Source organism: Diabrotica undecimpunctata, chromosome 5, assembly GCF_040954645.1.
Source record: "Diabrotica undecimpunctata isolate CICGRU chromosome 5, icDiaUnde3, whole genome shotgun sequence".
Lineage (NCBI taxonomy): Eukaryota > Metazoa > Arthropoda > Insecta > Coleoptera > Chrysomelidae > Diabrotica > Diabrotica undecimpunctata.
Genome location: NC_092807.1, coordinates 55,966,009 through 55,986,957, shown reverse-complemented (window position 1 = coordinate 55,986,957; position 20,949 = coordinate 55,966,009). Strand labels below are relative to the sequence as shown.

The window sequence follows — 20,949 nt, the reverse complement described above, 5'->3', positions numbered from 1 at the left end:
AAAAAAAAAAGAAATAAATAAAAGATAATGGCTAATAAAACTAAATCAAAAATATTAAATCATCAAAACAAAGAAATAAATAACAATCTTATTGCTGAAAAAGTGCCACCGATTTTTTTTGTAATAGCTTTTTAAAAATTGGAAAAAAGAAGACAAGATAAGAAGAAAACAAAATTTTAAACAAAATAATAAGAAATAATGAGAGCATTCACAGTCTTCCGGGTTAAACAGCGTCGATTATCATTGCGCCGAGCTTTCCACATCCTCACCGATGTCTTCTTTAGCGCTTCTAAAGTCTCAGTTTCCCGAAACCCCAAACACATCGATTATTACTTCTTTAAATAGTGTTATTTCAACAACACTGCATGGCACTGAGTATATGTAGAAGAAATACAAAAAAAATGAAATACATTTCCATTTTCATACTGATCACCAAATGGAGCTATTCAGCATAGTTATTTTCTGCTGTTGCAGAATGCATAAAAAAGACAAAAACCTACACTGACTTGTGGGCTTGCCTATATCCACTGAAATTAAAGATGATCTACTGAAACTAAAATAATTTTTACTTTTGATTTACGTGGTACTATTTCGTTAACTGCATACGATCACTAACACCATTGCCTAAAACTACAATTGATCTCCAAAGATAAAGTTTTTTTCAAACACCCAAACAAAACAATCGCCCATACGGCGAAAAACCGTTTTAATAACCAACGAACAGCTAACCGGTCTCTTTGTTGATCAGACGAAAAGTTACTTCTGGAAGAAAAATTCCTTTTTACGATTTTCATTGTAAACAAATACTTAAAGTATGTTTTCGCGTTTGAAACTATTCATCTTCACTTGGGGAAGAAATCCACGTAACTGTTTAGTTCAGTTACATTGTATTTTTGCTAGTAGAGTTTTTTGGTAGTTCTGATTTTTTCATTCCATATGTTTTTTGGGGTGCTTAATCCGAATCTGGGGTTTGCGGACAAAATTTCGTGACGCAACATTAAAAAAAAACAAAATAAACCGTTTCTTTTTTCTTTTTTCGGGTTTTTTGCTTAAAACTCGAAAACTATCAACTTTTGGTAAATGGTGTGTTTACAGAAATTAAAGTACTTGAAATTTTCTACAAATACCAGTATTATTTTTTCAGACGAATCGTTCGGATTCTAGTGCGAGTTGAAAATTGTAAATTTTTAGCAATTTATCCAAAACTTACTTTTTACATTTCAATATTTAACTTTTATGATTGCTGTCAGCAATGAATGTTAGTTCATATGGTATGTCTCCTGTGACAGCTTCCATGAAGCCATTCCATCCTAAAAGGCCGGCAATATCTCTGCTTTTTTCATAGAGCCACAGAAGATCAGGCACAGATGGAGTCACAGTGTCAGTTGGTGTAAACATTTCCTTAGGATCTTTTATCTTGATTTCAGATAAACCTTGAGGTTTTGTCCTTTCAAAATGAACAAGTTGAACAGCTCCATGACTTCCATAAACCTGACACGGTTTTCATTTTTAACCGAGGTATCGATTGGTTAGGAGCTACTGCATGTTTTGGTGCAATACAAGAAATGCCACCCATGACGTAAAATGTATGGTATCCGTCGATTGTATGTACGTTAAAATCAGCGTTGTCGTACACCTGCTGTGTAAAGCATGGCTGGTCAACTTTGTGCGGATCGCTGCCGATTGCTGATACTTCTAGTCGAACAGTTTCTGTATAAGATGAACAAAACCCCAGAGAAGAAACTACATCAACCAATTTTCTTGAGCCGTACTTTTTGTAGAGAAACACGGGTAACCCTACGAGGACTGGTGAGACGAATGATCTGGGCCTCACTGCCGCTACAATACAATGAGCAAGTGCGTTGCTTTTCTTCTTTCAGTTGTCACAGTCCCCACGTTTTTTATGAAGTACAACTTTTTACATAAATATACATAGTGTTTCATGAATGAGTTCTTCATTTCCTTCCAAAAACTTATCAGGTGCGGGGTACTGCTCTGTCTCATAAACCTGGCTCCGGATATCTTCAACAATAATGGCAACAGCCATCTGAACAATCCGTAGTCTTTCCTCTTGTTCGTTTTTTAACGCCTGCTGGTACCAAGCGTCGTTCAATATTTTCTACCCTGTGTCTTTGAAACAAACTGCCGGCTTCTTGTTTCGGGACATGGTAATAATTATGTCGCTTCCATATTTTTTTAATAGATTAGCTTTGACTGTCTTTTTGTCAGGCCGATATTCACCCTTGATTTGGTCCATCAACTCATCGAGCAAAAACTGGCACTCCCCTTCACTATTCTCTAAATAATTGTAAACATCTTCCATTGCTCTTTCAGCATCATCGGCAAATGGACCCGTTTTTTTATACTTTTTTTAGAACTTGGTAGAAGCTACCAAGTCTGAGACAGGCAAAAGGCGTTTGATTATGGCTTTTCCATACTTATCACCACGTTCTTCTGGTCTTCTAATAACAGTTTCTTTGACTTTTAGAACTCGAACCTGATACACCCTATTGCGATTGGCTTTCTTTTTTCTTTGCTGTTCCATAAACTCAGGTGTTATGACGAGACCACACATAAAACATTAAGTTTTAAAATTAAAAGGTGATTCAATAGAACGCCTTTGAACTTGCTCCCTACTTTCCTCAACTTTCTTCAAATAAGCGGTAATCATTTTTACATCATTGCAGATTTTGCGACATTTCTCATGAAGCGCAACTGCAGATTTTTACTTAGCTTACTTACTGAACATGATGATCATCCTTCCTCTTCTTGCTCGACTCAATAAATGTTTTCAAACCTTTTTCCCGCACCGTTGTCACCTTTTCAACATCATTATTCAGTACTTTATCACAAATAAAACAAACGTCAGAAGCCATTTTTAACACCACGCGTAAACATAACTTGTAGAAATCGTATTATTGTTTATAAACAATACAAAGAGACTAGGCACGCAGTCACGCAGGTACACGGTCGCCGGCGCAGCTACTCCGAGCCCCGCACGATCTCAAACTGACTCGCGTAGGTAGTCGTATAGTGTGTATGTGTATGTGTGTGTGTGCGGTGCCGAATGCCGACCGAGTGCCATCCAGTTTATAGTGCGCTAGTCTGCGCTACACGTACACACATACTACAACGTCTACAACAGTTTAGCAGATTGTTGCCGTTTGGAATGTAAAGCGGCTTTAACTGCTTTTTAACTGAGTTACTTTAATTTTTTTCAGTCTAGCTATAATATTTGAGTCAAAACGTGAATTATCAGTGTGACTCGGTCTTTATTTTAATTAACTTAAATACTAGGGGAAATTAACTGAAAACCTTTCAATACAAAAACTCTAAAAGGTGGGTTTTCCAGTCACACCGGTACAAATTGCCAATTTTCAACTTGCATTTGAGACCGAACGGTTCGTCTGTACAATAACCAAAATAGTGACATTTGTACAGAACTTTAAGTACTTTAATTTCTGTAAACAGACCATTTACTAAAAGTTAACAGTTTTCGAGTTTTAAGCAAAAAACCGGAAAAGATCAAAAAAAAAACCGAGTTCTTCTGGTTTTTTAAGTGTTCAGCGTCACGAAATTTTGTCCGCAAACCTCAGATTCAGATTTAGTACCCCAAAACACATATGGAATGAAAAAATTAGAACTTCCCCAAAACTTTCCTACTAGTATCACTTTACAGTACAAATTTACTGAATTAATTGCAATTCTAGAAGAAGGAGTTCTTGACATTCTAGGCAAAAACACACATTTACCAGATGTTTATCTATGATTTGATATATTTTTACTTCGTTCAATCTGCTACACACTAAAAGTTTCATGTTTAGTAACCCATATATTATGATTAATTGGGTAAACGTAGCCAAATTTTATAATAAAAATGGTAACATGGACCGACCTCAAATAATATGTATGAAAACAGAGTAAAATATACCGATTAAAAAAATATAAAACGGAGGAGTGGTTAGAATCGCTAGATAATAATCAGCACAGAAAATATCAGAAAAAAGTACAACTTTTTAGCTGAAAAAATAAATAGATATATTGGCCGATAGCTTTTGTGGTCGTTGGTGTTTTTGTCAGGTTTAAGCAAGGCAAAAACTTTGTCTTTGCTTTGCTTGTCTACACACTTTGGATATTAGGCATTGTTGTATTTTTTTGTCCAAATTTTATAATTAGTTTTGTGTTTAGATCCTCAGTCAGCAACCGTAATATTGTTCATAATATACGTGGGTAGTGGATCCAAACTCAACATCGTTGAAAGGTTTCCTCAGCTGACTGGTTTTGTCCTCTCTCATTTTAAGTTTTTCTTTGCTTCTTTGCCGGCAATGTTTATTTCGTTATTTTCAGCGATCAGTAAAAAAGTACAACTTTTATTTTTCTGTCGAAATATAAAATAGTCAATTTGTAAATTAAGAAAGACAAGAAAGTTTAATACTTTGTTATTATTTGAATTTGAAAATTTGACAAAACTATTATCATACAGTGAACAGGTAAATGTTGGAATAAATCTTTAAAGGCTTGATTTAGCCATTAGGGAAAAAAGCTCAGACAAGTCAATTATATTTTTTGGTTGTGCATCTTTTGCTGAAGTAATAATTTTGATGACGTCTTAACTGCTTGATTTGTGACGTCATTATCACTTTTTTTAAATGGTAACACCTTATTTTGACAGTATTATCTAAAGGAGTTCATCTTTTTGTAGACAAATGTTATATGTCTTTTGTCGCTTATGTCACATAACTGTATATTTAAGAAATATAAAAGATATGAATTTTACTCATATGTAAACATAATTTATAAAAATATAAATAGGACTAAATAAACCTAAAAACTATTAAATTGAATGCTTAAATTGTAAACCATTTGTCTCTTGACATACAGGACGATATTGAAACTTTTGCAAAACACTGTTAAGGGTATTAGCATTAACTAATTATTTAATTAATTAAATTAATTTCGGTCCCAATTTTCTCTTTAAGTTAGTAAATACTAATAAGTCTGTTAACGTAAATTTTAGACTTAAGGTATCCCCATTATAAAAAGTCTTGCGAGGACAGATCGGGAGATCTAGCTGGCCACTCTCAAAATCCTCATCTGTCAATTCATATATTAGGAAAAATAATATTTATATATTTACATACACATAGTGCGTAATGCAGTGGTGTTCTATCTTCCTGGTATCATAGCGCATTGTCCGGTAACAGAGGATTTTAATGATTTGATTCTTCTTCTTCTCGTGCCACTCCTAGCGGAGATTAGAAATCATCATGGCCACTGCGACTTTGTTAGCAGCGCGCCTAAAAAGTTCAATCGAACTACACCCGAACCATTCACGTAGATTACGAAGCCACGATATTTTTCTTCTTCCCACACTTCTTTTGCCCTTAATTTTGCCCTGCATGATATTTCTTAAAAGTTCGTACTTTTCACCTCTCACAATGTGCCCCAAGTATTCCATCTTTCTAGTTTTTATCTCATTTAGAATTTCGCATCTTTTGTCTAAAGTTTGGAGTACTTGCGTGTTAGTGACGCGGTCCATCCATGATATTCTGAGAATGCGCCTATAGCACCACATCTCGAAAGCTTCGATGTTTTTTGTGGTCAACTGTTTTAGTGTCCAAGCCTCTACTCCATACAACAGGGTAGAAAAGACATAACACCGCAGCATTCGTATTCGTAACTTTATGTTGATATCACGATTGCAAAAGAGTTTGCGCATTCTATTAAAGACTGATCTAGCGATTTCTATTCTACATCTAATCTCTTTTGTTTGATCAGTATCGTCTGTGATCCAAGCACCTAGATATTTATAACAGGATACACGCTCAATCGTTGTATTGTCTATTACAAGATTAGCTCTGATGTTCTTTGATTTCGTGATTACCATAAATTTAGTTTTTTTCAAATTAATTTTCAAGCCGTAACTGTTACAGTATATATTGAGACTTTGAACGAGATATTGTAGTTCTACTAGCTTTCCCGTTAGGAGAACCGTATCGTCAGCATACCTTATATTGTTGATCATCTCACCATTTATTATCAGACCAAGATCTTCTTCCTCGAGTGCTTGTTCACAAATAGCTTCACTATACAGATTAAATAAAAGTGGCGACAAGATGCATCCCTGCCGGACTCCTCTACGGATTTGAACTTCTTCTGTTAGCCTACCCTCAACCTTCACATTTGCTGTTTGATTCCAATATAGGTTGCATATAATTCGAATATCTCGGCTGTCTATATTTTTCTTTATTAGAATTTGTCTTAGTGGTTCATGTTGTACTTTGTCAAAGGTCTTTTCGAAATCAATAAAGCAGGTGTAAATTTCTTGGTTCATGTCTAAGCATCTCTGTGAGAGAACGTTCATTGCAAACAGAGCCTCCCTTGTACCCAGCCCTTTTCTGAATCCCATCTGAGTGTTACGGATGTCTGCGTCTTATTTTCTATAGATCCTATTATGGATTATTTTCAGGAACAGTTTTAGAGCATGACTCATCAAAGCTATCGTACAATGTTCGCTGCATTCCCTTGTATTTGCCTTTTTTGGCAGTAGTATAAAGGTTGAACGGAGCCATTCCCTAGGTATTATTCCAGTTCTATATATTGTGTTAAATAGATCTAGGAGTATTTTAATAGATTCATCGTCCATAAGTTTGAGCAGTTCTACGGGAATTTCATCAGGACCGGGGGCCTTACCACTTTTCGCTTGTTTGATTGCATAATATATTTCTTCTCTGATTATATCAGGCCCTGTATCATCTGTATATTCGTTTGAGATTTCTTGTCTATCTTTGTCATCAAAAAGTTGTGATATGTATTCTGTCCATCGATTCATTTTTTGTTGTAAATCTGTTATGAGTATACCATCTGTATCTTTGATCTGTCCTGTCTGTGTTGTTCTTCTCCTTCCTGTCATTTCTTTAATCTTTTTGTGTACATTAAAAAAGTCATATTTTCGCTCCAGTTGTTCCAACTCCTGGCATTGCTCACTTAGCCATCTTTCTCTAGCTTCTCTTATTTTCTTTTTTATCAGTTTATCTGTTTCTTTGTATCTTATCGGGTTATTTGTTTTGTGTACCCTTCTTTCACACTTCAACTGTACTATTTCCTCATTCATCCATTCTTTATGTTTCCTTTCTTTCGGTGTTAAATTTTCTCTCCCTGCTAGCATTACGGCATGTTTAATATTCTCCCATTTTTGGTCTATGTTATCAGTATTTCTTTTCAGTTTCTCTATATTTTGTAAATTTTCTTTGATGTTCACTATTGTTTTCTCTTTTATATGTTGTTCACTCAGTCTTCTCACGTCAATTTGTTTCTGTATATGTTTTTGAATGATCTTTAGTTTTATTCTTAATGTGACTACTGCAGGATTGTGATCCGAGCCTATATCTGCTCCTGGGTAGGTTTTAGCTGAGAGTATAGAGTTTCAGAATCTTTGTCTAACAAGGACAAAGTCAATTTGATTTCTGACTACTCTACCTTTGGTGTCACTCGGAGATTTCCATGTGTACAGTCGTCTGTTAGGTAACTTGAAAAGAGTGTTAGCAACTACTAACTCCTCCGCTTGACAAAATTGTACCATACGGTCTCCTCGTTCATTTCGTTCTCCTAATCCATAGTCACCCACATAAACGTCCACACATCCATGTCCAATTTTGGCATTAAAATTGCCCATTACTACTGTAGTGTGATGATTTGATTACAGATACGCAAGTGAGCGAATTATTCGCTGTTGAATTAAATCGCAATTTTATTACCAACTATTCCCGCTCACACGTTTATTGTCTGTGGATACTGAATGTGTCCTTCTACCGACCAGTAAGTTTTCTCTTATGTCCAGTATCTACAGTTCTGCCTATTTACTGTACCTGTTAAGGAGAAGAAGGTCTTGTCTGAGAAAACACATTTCCGTAGGAATTGTGGATCATAATTACATAGAGCCATCATTAATTAACTAAATTCTTGTCTGCGATCGAACTTATCTTTATTAAGTACATAAATTTTTCTGTGGCAAAAAGGTTTTTTTGTCTAATGCTATCTCTCTCCCATGCACACACACATAAGTATATACATGAATCACTTGTACTTTATATGGGTACCACTTATTATCTTTAAGAGACTTTAAAACAGACATTTGATATAATGAAATTTCACAGGTAGGCTTATGAATATTTTTTTGCACTGATTATTACAACCAATTGATCTTTACAGACATTACCAAAATTTCTAATTTGGCTTCGACTTTGGTCATCCTCGATTGTGTATAGGTCTATCGAGATATTTATTGTTAAATAACTTACAAGCCTCAGCTTGTGTATGGATCCTATATCCATAACTCTTAAAACAGTTACTGTTTCATAACCAACTTTTATTTTTTTAGACATGTTTTTATTTACTACAATATTTAAACCAATAAAAAGTAATTTTAAAAAACTATTTACAGGCAACAAGGAAAAAAATACAAAAATACGTGTTTTAATATTCCCGAATTAATTTTTGGAAATGTTATACGACACAACTGACATACCAATAGAAAATGATATTCGTATACAAAAATATGCGCAACTAAAAATAAAATCGACCTGCCTGAGCTTTTTTAGCCCAATGGCTTAATCAAGCGTTTAATTCGATACTGTTGCCGTAAAAGTACGATGTTCATTTGCAGCTGTGATGAGCGAGCGCCGTATTATTACGCAAATTAATCTCAATCGTTCAGTTTCTGTTACCTTACATTTTAAAATATTTACATCTTTGAAGAGCTATATCGTAATTATACGTTCTACATTGTCCATATTGCTTAGTATCGATCATGTACGTTAAGATCCACAAATACACCATACTGATGCCGTACATAAACGACAACACATCACCCATCCTAGCGCCGTACTTTCTGAATACAATTTTGTTTTTTAAAGTTTTACGAAAAAAAATTCCACTACTTTCATAAAACGATTATAAACAAACTGCCGACAAACGAAAAACGATTCAACCACTTCAATAGAAAGAATGTAAACTACTGAGTTGCCGTCTCGATCGCGAAGTGCAAAATTTTCCCGGCGCCGTATATGAGCAACGCGCAACCGATACTTAGCCCTTAGCGAAAGGGTTAACGAATTTATTCCAATCTTTACGTACTCACTGTATGTATATTTGACAAAACTTAAAATTTTATTATAAAATAGTTTTCTAGTAATCAAAATAGGTCGTTTATATTTATATCAAAATATATATTATCATATGAATGTGTAATTAATTCTTACTACATATAATAGATAAATAGTAATTCCAGAAGTAAATAATTTGAAAACACTAGTTGGATATATAAAGTAAAAATTACATGGTCTCCTTAATGTTAGTATATCAGGGCATAAAACAAATCCGCTACTAACATGCCTATAGATTGTGTTACATTGTTATTTACCAACATTCTACTTTCTAATTAAATTTGTTACGCCTATGCTATGTATTGAAGTAATTTGAATATAATCACCTATCATTAAGTTCTGTTTACTCTCATTTGCTTATCATGCGTCTGATATGTAAAATAGAATTGACATAGGTTCATGTATCGCAGAGAAAACCATTTATTTTCATGTCAATTAAAGTTATTATAACTTGGTTACCTATAGGATTCATTACCAATTCACTTTGTAAATTTATTTACTTCAACAAATACAGAATATGAAATTTACTTTAATAAGTGATTAATTTCGCAAACAGAGTCTGTTGCTCGGACGCATGAGTAGGCTAAACATAAAAAGACTATAGTAAAGTAAGTTTTTAATAAAAGTTACATATTTTAACATAAGTGATATTATTTGGTACCTTTTATAACATATGGTGACAGATGAACATGTGTTTTTATATAATACTAAGGCGCCCAAATATTATTTTTAATTTAAGTTCTTTTTATACTTTCCATTATAATAATACAAGCTCTTTAATATCGAACAACAAGAGCAATTATAATGAAAGTATATAAAACGACGCATACCCAGATTACTCTTACTATGAACAAAAAATCCAAGAATATGAGGACGAAGAGTTCAAGATTCAAATATTTCAAGAAGAAAAAAAAGAAACATAGCAGAATTGCTTTCCTATGCTGACAGAAGAGAGCTTCCTTACATTAAAATTCAAGTTCCCCGTCATAAACTTATAAACATTATAGATACAAGAGCCACTAAATCTTTCCTTAATCCTGATATAGCCAATACATTCTACAAAAACAAAATTAAAGATGAACCACTTATAGTTACATAAATTTTTCAGAATCATTCAGAAGATTATAGTCTAGAAATTCCAATTTTTCCCGAATTTAACTCAGATATTAACTTAAAATTTTATCTTTTCAAATTTCACAAGACATTTATTGGTCTTAATCTTAAGGTTTATGAAAGCAAATCTCGATTTTACCAAAGCTACTTTTACTACAGAGCATTATATTTTTTCTACTAATGACTATGTCACAAATAAAGTACAATTCTATACAGTCCACCAAGAGCCCTAAACAATTACACAATTTAAATTGCCAGTAAAAGAAGCATTAGGTAAAATCGTCATCTCTAGACAGGAAGTCGAAGGTGCCATTCTAAGAGAAACTCTCACCGTCTCATTTAATCAACTAGCCTGGACCTAGCTAGTCAGTAACACTGATAACTATATCCAAGTAGCAATAAGTGATCCCATCAAAAGTCAACCAATAAATCTAAGAGATGTCGATACTCTCCTTAGAACCGATCATTTTAATACAGAAGAAGAATCTCAACTAAAACGACAGTGCAGGAAGATTGCATCATGCATATTTCATCATCCAGACAATCTGTTAACATTAACCGTTTATACCAAGGTTTATACCATGTCATATCAGTATCCACACATCCATAAGGATGCTCGATTAATAAATCATCAGACCAAGTCAATCACCCTGGTCATCCCCAATCTGGGTTATTCCAAAAAAACCAGATGCCACAGGAAAAAATTAAATGGCGAATAGTTGTCGACTACAGGAAGGTGAAGGAGAAAACCACCGATGACAGATATCCAATTCCAAATATAACAGACATTCTGGACAAATTAGGATACTACCAATACTTTTCCACCCTAGATGTAGTCAGCGGATTCGATCAAATTAAAATTGAGGAAGAAGATGTCTAGAAGAAAAACACATTATTTTTTCTTATTATGACAAGACTCTGCATTCAAAAATTAAAAAAAAAATTATAAGTATTTCTTAGGGTTATATGTTTACGCTTTAAGAAAATTAACAAAATTGTATGTCTGGTTTTACTGCTTTATACTTGTTAAAAAAAATGTAGTTTTTTTGAAAACGAAAACATGAGGTTTTGCTCAAAGTTGGTCAAAAAACTTCTAGTTTTCACATAATATACCTTCTCAAATGTTTTCAAATTTTTTTAATTTGTAGTCTGTCTTTTGGGGGTGCAGATCAACCTTAAGGATGTAAAAATATGTGTTAAAATTCCGTTAAGGTTAAAGTTAAGTTATTAGAATAATGTTATACTTATATTGTATACATAAACATATCCTACAAATAGATTAGGCGCTGTAATACAGTCGCATTTCCACATTGCGATAGAGAAAACTGACGCAAAGCAGTCCCTGCATCTCTTTCTAATTTGTCAGGTTTATTAAGCACTAAATGACCAATGAGAAGGTAAGGTGGTCCATCAACACTTCCGAATTAAAAGGAGATGCAGGGATTGCTATGCGTCACTTTTCTCTGTTGCACTGAGAACACAAATGTATTGCAACAATCATACTCTAGGAGCCACAGTGTAGTAGAGTATGCACTTTTATATCCTCCGGGTATCTTAAGATTCTATTACGTTTTTTGGTATCTAGATTTGATTTTTAGAGGGAACCAGGCTTGTCACATAATTTGTTAGAAGATTATATATTTATTGTATAAGAGATAAATGATTTAAACAAAATTATGCCATAGACTTTAAAAATCTGGCTAATGGAAGCTATAGAACACGTAAAATTTAATATTTTAAACTTTATTAAATGTTTCTATATTAATTTTTTACCAAGATTTTTTTACCAAGATATGGTAAAGCACGTTCAGCACGCAGCAAATAAAAGTTATAGCAGTTCAAAATTAAAATTTTCTTTAAAAAGTTGTAAATTAATATGTTTTAAACAGAGTTTTAAACAAAATTAAGCAATAAATGTAGGCAGTTTGGTTAATGGAAGTTATAGGACCAATTAAAATGAAGATTCTAAATGTTCCTATATTAATTTTTTGCGGAGATGTAAAAGGTTATTTTAACACATAACATTTTTATTTTTAATTTTTAGGCATTAGTGATCAGAGATTATTAAATTTTTATGTATTCTAGTACTACAAGGTACTCATACTTTAAGTCTGTAGGATCCACCGTTTTCTAGAAAAATCCATTTGAAAATTTTTCGCTTTTTCGTCTGGAAAGTTGAACTGATAAAAGAAGTATAACATTATGTTTTCTTTATTAAATTGTTGTTAGTTCGCCAAGTTAATTTTGTAGTTTTTTACTTTTTAGCATTTTAACATAAAAAATGTTTTGCAACAAAAATTGTTTTTACTAATGAGGAATACGCTGATATACATTTGGTTTATGGCGAAATGAGGTGGAAGGCTGATCGTGAGCACTCCACTCACTCAACATTTAGAGCTCTTCATTAAAAATTCAGAGAAATTGGTTCAGTGGTGCCAAAAAATATCAAACGAGGGCGACTTCACGATATAACAGCAAGAATATGTCATTTTAGGAAAAGTTGGGGAAAATCTAGAAATTAGAGTCCATTCGTACGTTGGTGAAAATCATCATGTTGTTCAAGAATTTAAGCATCAGCATAGGTTTAGCATATACGTGTGAATAGGAGAATACTTGGACATGTAGAATTGCCTGTTCGTTTAAATGGTGCTGATTACTTACATTTTCTAAAAAATGTTTAACCTAATTTGCTAGAAGATGTGCCTTTAAATATTCGGAAAACTTATGGTTTCTACATGACGGCTGTCCGGCCCACTTTAGCAGGAATGTAGGAGACTAAGTTGATAATAACTTCAAAGACTACTCGATTGGAATAGGCGATCCAGTTACTTGACCAGCAAGGTTGCCGGATTTGAATCCTTGCCATTATTTTATTTGGGGATAAACAAAAGCATTTCTTTATTTTATTGCGATAGAAAATCGTGCACAACTTTGGATAAGAATACACGATGCTTGCAACGAATTTAGAAATAACTTGCGCACGATTTGCATGGGCAAATCATGCGCCTAATGGTTATCACATCAGGCATCTTTTGTAATTATCTTCCCTTGATATATGATCTTTTGTGTTAGTTTCGTTTTATCGTAATAAATACTTTGTTTTTAAAAACTTTTCTAGGAAACGGTGTATCATATAGACTTAAAGTAGGAGTATTATAAATGCTTAAAAAATAAAGACAAAACAGTTATGCGTTAAAATATCCGTTGACCTACCCAAAACGTACGCCTTAGACCGGTACTAGAAATTCGCAATTAATATAATCGATTCAGTATAGAGGATAAATAATCGTACACGTTTTTGTTTTTCTAAATATAAGCGTTGTGTAGGTATTTAAAAAAAATCTAATTATAAGGCGCTATCTTTAAGTAGCTCTAGCTCCCTTAGAAAGCTTTTTCGAACTATTAGAATTGGGTTAAATTGTCTTAAAATATTTTAGTTATGGTCATTCTTCTTTTAATAAATAATCCTAACATATACCTACCATTGTATAATTTCTCGTATTAGAATATAGTTACACATTGTGTTATCGTATGACTTTCTTATTTTTTCTAAATTATTTAAAAGGCAAACGAGACCATTTTACTTTCTTATGCAAGCGTCGGAACTGTGGAAATGAAAATATTAGCAATTTTGATTTTAGTCGAATAATAAAACGGAATATCTTCATTTGTAAGGGGAATTTAAAAATTTTCATTTAAAGATTCTTTAGGGAAATACCTTTCATACTGAAAATATGTAATTTATTTATTGCTTGTATGTATAAAGTGGGTCTGGGCTTTTGAGATTTGGAGTTACCAGTTAATGTAAATCAAAAGCAGGAGCCGAATATTTTCCGCTTATTGCTAATATTTAGAGTATTGTTATGGAGTATTATATTTGACAATTAAACAACAGACACGTCCAATAACATCCTGATAAAATTTCCGACAGTTCGACCAGATTAGTTTTAGTTATCAGAGCGGGATATGCCACTGCTCTGAATCGAAACAAAATATATCCCGTCTAAGGACAATAATTATCGAATAATTATTTACAGACGTAACAACGCTATCTAATATCAACAAGAGAAATCATAAGATTTCTTATCTGGCAAAACTGAATTCAAATCTTTACCACTGTGCTTTCTACATCTTGCAAAGCAAACAGATTTGTATAAGTTGTTTAAAGTAATTGCTAAAACTGTAAAAAGCGAGGTACTAATAAACCATATATTATATACAACTTAATTTAATTTCTGTTTAGTTACGTGCATATATACAACTACAGCTTAACTTACCTTCTCTTAAATGCTTCTTTAAAATAAAGTCTAAACCTCTCACTTATTATGTACAGAGTAAAACTAAGTTAAATATAATGAAATTTTTAAATATAAAAAAATATTTTCGCATCTATTATGTATACCAATGTATAAACAATAAATTTGAATAATAAAAAAAATAAAACCCTTAATTTTAAAAATCTAATCGGCTTACCTACTAGAAAGATATAATTCCACACTTCGGCTTTAATAAGAATAGTTAAATGCAAGTTAAACCTGAAAATAAATTTTGACGGGTTATATCCCAAATACATCAAGAAAAAATAACTCTCGGATATCTTGTTTACACACTGATCTTACAAAGAGAGATTATGGGGCTATAAAAGCATCACTTAATAAATAGCTACTATTAAATAAAATTACATTTTATTTATTTATTATTATTAAAAAAAAATTCATGCCGTGATAAAATTAATGTTTTGAAAAGTTTAAATATTTAAATATACACCAAAAAAATTTTTGTTATATAAACAAAAACGAAACTGTTAAGATTATAGGACCGGTTTTAGGCTATATTCCTAAAATGACTCGAGTATCGATGAGATTGGAGGAACTCTCAACTAAACCAATGCCTGGTAAAATTAACCAAACCATTTTCTGGTGAAATACACCAAACCAATACTTGGTGAAAAAAAAGACCGAACTCCAATTTAAATTTTTATTTTTTTTAATTTCCCGCCTGACTTCTGATTCCCGCGTGACTGCAGATAGGGATTCTTATCAAGAACTATAGGTGATAGGGGACTAAAAGCATATACCCCATTGTTTTTTTCACCCGTTTTTTTTATACGATTTTATACGCACTTTAATATCGATTTTCCCATTTTTCTTACGGTCCACATACTAAACTGCGGCAAAACAAATAAGCAGCCAAAGCCTGAGCTGGACTCCACCTATAGTACCTCCTTGACGGCTATCAACATGAAAGTGAAGTCATCGCAAAAATCGTTCTACTTTCAGTTGGAACAGAAAAAAATTAAGAGGACGTTTATTTATCTCATATGCATTTTGACGACGTGCCAACTCAGTGAATTCTTTCTAAAAAATTTGTAGCTGGAACTGAGATCAAACAAAAGAGCAATTTGTTTATTATCAAAATGTTTAGATTATCAATCTCAGAATATCTCTTTTTCGGCTCCCACAATATACAGGGTGAAATACAAATGCTACAATCTCATGAAGACCGTTAACAATTTCAAAAATCGCGCACATATATTTAACAGCTTTATAGAAACTGACTTTGCGTCATACTACAAAAATTACATACAAAAGCTGCACTGTTTACCCTTAAAACGCATCTCGATTTTTGTCGATAGGACACTCCAATCAAAAGATATCGATCTTTTTCCGTTGAGTTGATACACATTTTATTTAAAAAATATATTTCGTGCGCATAACTGGCATTCAAAATCGCCAGTCACTTCAAACGTTGTTTTCGAGAAAACGGCTCATACTACAGAAAAAAGGCTAATAAACATTTTTGTTTAAAATTATCACAGCTACATTTCTTGTTTAAACACTTTTTTATACTGCATACAGGTTTCTGGTAAATCGATTTTTTCTGTTCGTTTTTCGTCCCCTACGAGGGTATTTTAGGGGAAGCTCGTCCGAAGGAATTGAAAAGTTTTTTGAATCTTTTTGGAGTCCTAAAATTGACGTTCTCATAAAAATTCAGCGTATTTGTATGATTTTTACAGTTTCAGTCGTATTTACGTCTCCGACGACTTAAGTAAATTGTTTCCGCTAAATATAATTTATTTAATAGTGAAGCGACAAATTGTGTATCCTTTGTACCAAATGAATACCATTTAGTGACAATTTTTACTGCTTAATTTCTCATTTAGTCAAATATCTCAATTTGCTAAATTGTGCTTTAAATAGTACAGAAGCTATCTCGTGATATATTTTTCAACAACAGCATTTAAATTGCACAGCGGAAGGGTCTTTAAAAGAAAGAATCAGCTAAAATTAAAAGGCACAAAAATAAACAGCCAATTAGAAGTCGTTAGCTTTGTAATTAAAGAATAAATTTTAGATTAAAATCTATTAAAATAAATTTGTGTTTACGAGAAGCAGATTTTGTCAGAACATTTATTTCTTAAATTAAATAGGATAACTTTCGTAAACTTGGGACCAAATTAAATTAAATTATAGCCAGTTACTTCTTATAAATCATAAGCTATAGAATTATTGTTCTTTAATTAAATCAAAAATGTTTAAAAGCAATAACCGTTTTAATTAAATAAAATATCTAAAAATAAACTTTAACAATTTCTCTCAAATATTATTATCCATACAATGTATATGACTTTTCTCATGTTCAAAAATTCAGCATATCGGTTGGAGGTTACTAGACGGCGAATAGATGAAAAAGTACTTATACTTTTAACTTGCGTTTTTTTAAACAATAATTTATAGTCACAATTTGATTTTTTCTCTATAAGATTTTTCCATTATATGTTCCATAAACAATATTTATACCATTTTTTTATATCAAGAATATCTTTATTTTCCCGTTTTTTAAATTAAAATTAATTAATAATTTACGGAGATATTTGCAAAAAAGCAGATTTTTTGCTCTAATTTATAAATTGTATTAGTTTTTTTATTAACAAAATAAAATGTTAATAATACATTTGAACATCGAGTAATTACCGTCTTTTAAATTTGTTCGAAATTTCCCCTCGATCGGTCAAGTAGTTTAATAGTTATTTAACCAACAAGTGTATTAATAAGGGCGATTAACAATTGAGATATATTAACGCGCGAGCAAAGCGAGTGCATTAATGTTGGAGATTGTTAATCGCCATTTTAATTCACGAGTTCGTTACAAAACTTTTCCGTCGACCATACTTTTCAGAAATAAAAATATCTTAGTTTAAATTTTTATTTACTTAACGATAAATAATGACATACAATGACAGACAGTACTTACAGGGGCTACTTCATTTAAAATAATTTGTTAGTGGGAATATAAATAGGTATGTTTGGTTGCCTACACCACAGGTAACTGCCAATCACAAAGCATTAAATGTGGTTAAATTAATTTATGCAAGCAATGTATGTTGTGTTGCCTATAATAAAATCGTTCATTAATAGAAAATCATTCAATAATAGGTGTCATTAATCAATGATTTTAAGGGTATTAAAATTGATCATAAATGGATGGTCGACGGAAAAAGTTATTTAATTTATTTATCCCTGAGGCTAAATATTTAAACTATTGAACTTGCTCTACTAATGACGCTAGACTCATTTAACAAGTTTCATAGGATTCTTTAAGACTTAAACTATCATAGAAGTTAAATGCATTTTGCATTTTCATCGAAATTATTTACAAAATAAACTTTTGAAAAAGTTCTTTACTTATAAACAATTGTAATAACTTATATATTTTTTAAGCTACAGACTTGTACGTACAACCATTGGATAGCTGGCAAAAAAAAACTCACATTAAAAAAACCTTCTATGACCAATAGGAACGAAGTTGGCGACTATTTTTTAAAAATCATACCTCCACTGTTTATAAACATTAAGAAGTAAAATTTGCACACATTTTGAACGAAAATCTAGTCTTTATATTGAAACTTATAGCTATAAAAATCATCCAATTTTTCGAAACTTACAGCTCTTCGAAACGAAGGTACGTTCGAAAGATCGACATAGGAAAGTGGAGGGGATAACTGTTTCAGCTCCGTTTTTTTTTTCAAGATCGGAACTATAAATTGAAACACGTAGGAAAATTTACAATATCTCGGCTTCCATTGCAGCTAGAAGTCTCTTTTATTTTAATTTGGGGTAGCTCGTCGAAATATGAATAACTACATAGTTTTCGCTAGCCCATCTATGACAAGATTCCATAAGAGACGTGATTAAACTCCCCCTGCGAATAGCTTGAACTGATGGTGTATCAATCAGAAGATAGCATCGCGTCGCCAGAAGTCGAACAAAATGGCGACGAATCTTAGAGCATGCCAGAATCCACAGATGATTGTCGAGCAAAAGAGGATGATGATGGTTCTACCAAAAATTAAAATTATATATCTATCAATAAAACACTGAAAACTTTTGTTTTCAAAATTTCCACAAAATTTATTTTAATTTATATTTTTTTATTATTACAGCAGTCGCGAATGAGAGCCTTTCTCAAGTGATTTATCTATCTATTTGAGAAAGTCTCAGAGAAAGCTATCTCTGCCGAAATAGCTGTAGTGGTAAAAAAAAAATAAAAATTATAATTAATTTTTTGGAAATTTTAAAAACAAAAGTTTTAGTCTTTTATTGTTAGATTAAATGATTTTTTATCAAGTTACGGGTGATTCCATTACAATTATTATAGACACCTAGAATTGGTCCAAAACCGAATATTAGTAAATATTTTATATTGCTTCTTGCTATGTTTGGAAGACGGTTCATATAGATACCTCCAAGTCAAAATTATCCCCAAAAAAATTAATAAGTTTATTAGGAGACGTAAGGAGAGGTCCATAATCATTCTAATCTTGAATGCTATAGCTTTTTGTCGACAAACCTTAGATACTAAGACTCAAAACGACTAAAAGAGTGTAGGCTTATGTAAGTACTAAGTTGTAGTGTGTAAAAAAAAATCTGTAAACTCTAGCCACTACAAAGTAGCGAATAGTTAGTGAAAGACAGAATCAGTGGATTAAAGAAAAATTGATAAATAATCTTATCCATTTATTTCATTTGGTTAATTTTTATTGTTACAAAAAATTTTTAATTTGAATTGGAACGCTCTCATAAGTTTCTCTGTATTTTCAGTATTTCAGACTGTAAGTCGAAATTGATGTTGTTTCTTCTTTCTATATTGATTAGTATAAATTGCAGCTATTTTATATTTAGACAAAATTGAAACTATATCCAACAACTGAGGAAAATAAGTTAAATTCAATTCAATTTCAAATAAAAATTAAAGTTTTATATAAAACAAGTAGCTATAAAAGTATACGTAGCATGGAACGTTAAAACTTTTCACTTCATCTACTAAAAGATAACTCACTCGACGCCAAAACTTGTTTAGAGTAGACTTGTACTCAAATTACTGTGTTCTGTTAAAAAAAGTTAGTTTGGAACATCTTTCTCCACCACTTATTAAATAAGAGCTAATATACAATGTTTTTCTTAAGAAGCTAATAAATGTTAATATTATTTTTCGAGTTACCTATTGGATTAATTGCCGCAATCTTTAAGGTAAAGTGCTAAACTAATATCCAAATTATTAAACAAGTATGTTATTAACCCTAATTTGGGCAACATATTTTACTTATGTAACCGGGCAACTCGGGTCCGTAAGCCCACCACTGTTCTTGATTGTACTATTCATATTTATCCATATATTTCTAATTTTCTTATAATTTTCTTCATAAGTAATAAATATTTGGAGCCAAATAATAAGTAAATTAAAACTTTTGTAAATCTACTAGGCCATTTTATTTGAAAAGAGGAGTTGATGTTTACACATACCCTGTTAAAAGATTGCGGTGTTGTTGCATTTCATTATTGTGTGAAAACCCTTCTGAGAGAAGGTTATGGTAATTCGCAGCTCATGTATAAAGTACCGACAAAAACAATCTTTACAAACTGAATAAAAACTTGATTGATTCGATAAATCGCGTATTGCTGCTAATTTGTTGTTCCTTTTCCGTTCAGACCTCGTGTCCTTATCGTCAAATCGAACAAATCTAAGTAAAGTTTTAAATCGTTTTAACCACATGGTAGCTTTTATAGTAGGTCCATAAAACTTACTCCAACGTATATCTACATTATGAAGCTTGGCACTCAGATGCCCTGCAGTTAGTAGTAGTCCAATAAAGGCATATAGCTCTGTAAAGTCGTAATATTTCCAGTTCTCCATCCCCAGGACCTTTTCGGCTTCTTTATTTGTACACTTCACTATTTCGTTCACAATTTTTTCGTCAACAAACAAACAAAAGGAATCTACAGAATCATCTACACTTTAATCAGGGGCTAACATTACTTTGTGTCCTTTGCTTTTTATTATGTCGCAGGATCCCATACGTCCTCTCGGTTGTGGTTGACTCTTTCAATTAATTACATCCCTAGTTTAAAAAATTACACACTCTAAAATCTGGGAACTTGTAGCTACACATTCTTTTTCATTATCACTCAATACTACTTACTGATCACTTTTACTTGCTTCCGAAAGATGATCTTCAATTTCAGAGTCACTTTCAATGCCACCTACTTCTGGAGATTCTTCGTCATCGGAGTCCCATAAATTATTAGCAATATCTTGCAGTTCACAGTCAGAGCAAAACTTATCTTATACCCCCTTTTATATTATAATTTTAAGGATATTTAAGGTTGAATTC

General features: G+C 32.2%; 1 protein-coding gene across 2 annotated transcripts in view; it reads right to left on the bottom strand.

The window, feature by feature from the left end:
• LOC140441322 (spermine oxidase-like) overlaps positions 1-20,949 on the bottom strand; it is a 69,785-nt gene that overhangs the window by 42,728 nt on the left and 6,108 nt on the right. Inside the window, exon 1 of one of the 2 annotated variants that reach the window (XM_072531971.1) lies at positions 14,751-14,795. The exons of the other annotated variant lie outside the window; for it this stretch is intronic. The gene's annotated coding sequence lies outside the window, so the exon portion shown is untranslated. Of the gene's footprint in view, positions 1-14,750; positions 14,796-20,949 lie in introns of those variants that run through there. 2 annotated transcript variants of the gene reach the window in all.